The sequence below is a fragment of the Numida meleagris genome, chromosome 25 (genome assembly GCF_002078875.1).
Source record: "Numida meleagris isolate 19003 breed g44 Domestic line chromosome 25, NumMel1.0, whole genome shotgun sequence".
NCBI classification, from domain to species: Eukaryota; Metazoa; Chordata; class Aves; order Galliformes; family Numididae; genus Numida; species Numida meleagris.
The window spans coordinates 2335039-2339710 of record NC_034433.1 but is presented as its reverse complement, the minus strand read 5'-3'; the positions used below and the strand labels follow the sequence as shown (position 1 = coordinate 2339710).

At 59.9% G+C, this 4672-nt stretch overlaps 1 protein-coding gene across 1 annotated transcript in view; it reads left to right on the top strand.

The window, feature by feature from the left end:
* Positions 4294–4672, top strand: part of ELK4 (ELK4, ETS transcription factor) — a 19870-nt gene continuing 19491 nt past the window's right edge. The window contains exon 1 of the mRNA XM_021377322.1: positions 4294–4567. The gene's annotated coding sequence lies outside the window, so the exon portion shown is untranslated. The remainder of the gene's footprint in view (positions 4568–4672) is intronic.

The following is a 4672-nucleotide window of genomic DNA, read 5'->3' as shown; positions in this document are numbered from 1 at the left end:
TCTCTTGAGCAATGTGTATTATAGTCTCACCTGCTTCCCTCTGGGGACTTTGGATGAATGGCTTAGAAGGTTTACTGAAGGCTCTGTAATTACCCGTCCTTTGCTCCAGTGAGGATATTACTCTGCAGCAGAAACACTTTGTGGAAGTACAGCTGAGAGCTGTGGCAGTGGGAGGAACGAGGAAGAGGGGACCCTGCTGTCTTCCTGCAGACAAAACTACCCCGGGGGTGCTGAGGGGAGCATCTCGTCCGTGTGTCATCAGGGATGCAGGGTTATACCCTGGCTCTGTGCTCAGTGACCTGGGCTGTGTGCCTGCCGTGCTGCCCTGCTGCTGCAGCGGGGATGGGAGGAACCGCTCGCAGTGAGAAGGCTGCCGGGTTGCTAAGCGCTGCTCTTTAAGAAATTAAATGCAAGCAGGCAGGAGTTGTAGCAGGGCAGGATGTGGGAGAGCACAAAGAGAAATTCAGGCGACGTTTCTAAATTTGTCCGCCTGGATACAGCGACGAATTCACTCTGGATATAGCAGCAGGCAGCGCAGAGCGCTCCGTCGAACGCAGCGTGCCGTGCTGGCCCCACGCTGCAGCCCACGGGAGCGCTGCTGTCCCAGGGCTGGCTTTGGAACCGGCACTCCCTTCCAGTTTGGGCAGTGCCACCTCTTGCTGCTTGGCCCACGAGCTGGGCAGCGCTGTGCAGAAGGGACGTGGAGGGTGGCACCCGTGCGGGTGGGCTGGAGGCTGAGTGGAGGGCTCTGCTGGGTGCGTGGTGACGGCAGATTTGTGCTATCAAACCTGTCAGGTGGATGACTGGCACCATCGACGCCTCGCCAACAAACCGGCACATCTCGGCGAGGCGGGCGGCCACAGCTGGACCTGCTGTCCCCATGGCTGCGTGATGAGGAGTCAGTGTCCATCCCTGCGTCCGGGCAGGAGGTGTGAGCTCCATGGGTTTGTTGGGCTGGAGAACAAGGGACTGAGTGGGGCGGGGGGGAGGGTCCTCGTGGTGGCCCTGTAGCTCCTATGGCAGCCTATAGCTTCCTACAGGGGAGCTCTGCAACCACGTGGGATGCGAAGTCAGAGCCACACAGCGAGATTTCTCTTTTTCGAGTGATTCAGCAAGCTCTGTGCTTCTCCCCCTGGGTTGCCCGGTGTTTTCCTACATCCCCTACGTCTCGCTTCACAGCTTTGGCCTTGCCTCCAGCTTTGCAACAGTTAAGACAAAATGCTGGGCACGGCGGGGAGGGGTTGATGGTTGGACTTGGTCTTTTCCACTATGACGCTGTGAACACCTGTACCCCATTCGGACTGACCTTCACCAGCGATCCCATTGGCAGTGCCACCCCGACTTCTCTTTTTGCCATCTCTTCCCCTTTAAAACGCTGTTGCTTGAGCGCTTCTTTTTAAAGCATCTTTACGTATGAGCTTTTTCTAAAACCTGCCTGCTTGCCTGCGTTGTTTTATTCCATCCCTTTGTCCTACATTTTTTTTCCCCCCTTGTGATGTTGTCTAAGATGGGAACAAACCCACGTTCGCTTGCAAACCCACGGCAGGGGAAGCAGAAGAAAACGAGAGTTGCACAAAGCAGGACATTTGTTCTCTCTCTCTCTAGGAAAGACCCTTTGGGGCTGTTTCTCAGTGAAGCTGTCGCAAGCACTGAGCTGCAGCTGAGGCCACGTAGATGGCAGGGCACAGTGCAGGAGGGTTTTGTGTGCCTGGGAGAGCCCGCATTGCCTCTTGGGGTGCCCCTCGCATGCGGTTTCCTATCCGAGCACACCAATTTGGGGGGTGACATTGTGCAGATGGAAACAATGAAGGGATGAATGTGGAGTCACGGTGCTGTGCAGAGGGATGGAGCCCTGCTACTTGCCTTGCACAGTGGGTGAGGACCCCGCTCGGGGCTGACACGCGCGCTCACCCAGCGGGTACGTGCGACGGCACAGCTTGGGGGATGCGGCTTTTCGGAGCTGTGTGGTTCTCCCACTCGACAAGCAGCGACGTCGGGTGCTGAATGAGAAGACAAAAAGGAGCAGCGTGATGTGCACTGGTCCCGGGGGGGCTCAGCACGGGAGGGGCTGCGGCAGAAAGCAGCCGGATCCAGGAGCTCCGAGCGACATGTGCGAACCCGGGCGCTCCTCCTTCCCCAAACAAACGGATTGAGCTCTGTTTGAGCTACACCCGAGCAGACGTTGGCAAAGCTCCCACCTGTGACCCTGCAGGAAGAGTCTGGCGGGGCGCAGGACTTGTCTTTGTTTTCCTCTTTGTTCTTCTGGCTCGTGGTGGTTGAAGGAGGGCAAGCTCCAAACAGAGCAAGCAGTGGGGATGGAGCACAGCGAGAGCCCGGGGTCTGTGACAACTGTTTGCACATCACTTGTGCAGCATCACTTGTGTTTGAGTCACCTGTAGTGCAGGGGACGTAGTGCTTCCCCTGTCTGCCCACTCTTTTTCACGCCGTCCATCAGATGGAGTAATTAACTTGGGTAATTAAATAGACAATGGTGCGCAGCTTGGTTTTAAAGCTTCCCTTCTTCCCATCAGGGAGAGCACGCTTTGTGGAAGGAGCCTGCACTTCATCCCTGTGAGCTGTGGTCAGATGACATCCCGAGTGACACCTCAAGTGCTGTGGTGCTGGGATCCCCTGAGCTTCGTTACTTTCCTGGCTTTCACCTCCCTTCCCATCTCCTGTAACTGGAGCACTAAGTGCTATCCAAGGGATTGCGAAATAAAACGCTGTTCCCCATCTTGGTTCTTTCACTTCGTTTGACTGCATGATGCGGGAGCAGCTGAAGGAGATGGGCTGTGACAACGCAGAACTTGCCTTCATAGAAACAGCCCTAATTGCAGCTGGAGGTGCTGGGGCTTAGCTGGGATCTCAGCTACGCCTTCTTGTGTGTTTGGGGTGATGGCACATCCCAAACAAAACTGAGCAGCAGTCAGGTTTGTAAGGAGGCAATTAGGTGAAATGCGCGCAGAGGACTTTGCACAAACACATCTCACCTCTTACTGGCACGTAGCTGGAAACCTGAAGGCTGCATGTTTTGGCATGTGCGGCGTTGGACAGCGAAGCACTGCTTCGTTTTTTGTTTTCCTCTGCCAGTGGGTGGGAATCTCGTGGCGAGGCGAAGAGGGCCCTGTGTGCTGGGGGGGGGGGAAGCGGGGAGCGCTGCTTTGTGCCTTCGCCGCTGCTCCCAGTGCCAGATCCAAAGGGAAAATCTCGCCTCTCCAACTGGTACAGAATGTGCTTTTTTGGGATCTAACTTAGGACAAACACTGCTCACCTGCGTGCTGCTGTAGGCCAAAGGCAACAAGCAGCAGCTGACCACAGGGAGCAGTTTCCCAGGGACTGCAGCGTGTGCACGGGCTGCTTTAACGAGCTTCGGTGCGATTAAGGCTCCCGCTGCCTGCGTGCCCTCTGCTGTCTGTGACCCCCCCCTCACTTCTGCTCAGCCCTGGGAGGGCTATAGCAAAGAGAGAGGCACGGAAAAGGTGCGGGAACAGAGGATGCCTGCGGGGAACGTCCCATGCGGGCTGTGCCAAGCGGAGCAGATCTCAGTGGGCTTTTCCAACCTCACTGATCCCAAGTGGCCGTGTGCTGCCCGGTGCCGCTGCCTGAGCTCGGGGCAGCGCTTTTCCCTCGGGTGGAACTATCGCTGTGCGGGTTGTGGAGAAGCAGGCAGCTCTGCTCATCGTCGGTACCGGCACTGGAAGGGCGATAGCGTTGGGCTGCCCTGCTGGAGCAACGCGGGCTCTTTTGCTAGAGCCCAGCTGAGTTCCTGCAGCTCCTCCTGCTCCGTTACCCCTTGGAAATGCTTCATTTTCTTTTTTTTTTTTCCTCCACCTCCTTCATTGTGGGGTCCACCTTCAGCTTCTCTCTTCGGCCTTTCAGGTTTAGGAACACCCCCTCCCCCCGTGCCCATCACCTCCCCGCGCTGCCGCGTCTCTGCCCGGAGAACCGACGGTGTCACGGCGATTTCTTTGTTTTAAATTGATTTCCACGTTTACCGACCGCTTCCCTCCAGCCTCCTGCTGAAGCAGCTCGGGCATTCCGCGCCGGCTGCGACCCGGTTCCACCTCTTTCCCGGGATCCGAGGGGCCCGGCCCGGCGAGAGGCGGCGGCGTTGGGGCCGGGTCGCGGGCACATGGCCGCGAGCGGCCTGGGCGGGCGCGGGGCCGCGCGGACTACACTTCCCATGAGCCTTTGCGGCAGGTGGGCGGATACCTCCCTCCCATTGGTCAGCGGCGCCCCCGCTCTGCGCGGGGATTGGTCGCCGCCTTCGGGCCCTCCGCGGGGCCGTGGGCGGAAGTGTGGCGTACGGCGGCCGCGGTGGCTCCGCGGCGTTGGGGCTGGCGCTGCGCGTCCCGCCATGTAACGCGCCGCTCCCCGCCGCCGCCTCCTCTTCCTCCGCGCCGCTGTCCTTCGCTGCTCGCCCGGCTCCTCCCGCCCGGGGATGGGGGCCCGGCGCCCGGCCCGCCGAGGGGGCTCCCGGCCATGAAGGGCGGCGGGGGGGCCGCTTCCAGCACCTGCCCGCCGCGACGGGACCGCAACGCCCGGGGACCGGCGGGGCTCCTCCTCGGTGAGCGCTGAGGGAGCGGCGCTGAGGGGGCGGGGGGCTGAGGGAAGCGGTCCGGAGCGGTCCGGGGGGCTCCTCGCCTCGGGGCTCCGTGCTGGGGGGGAGGGC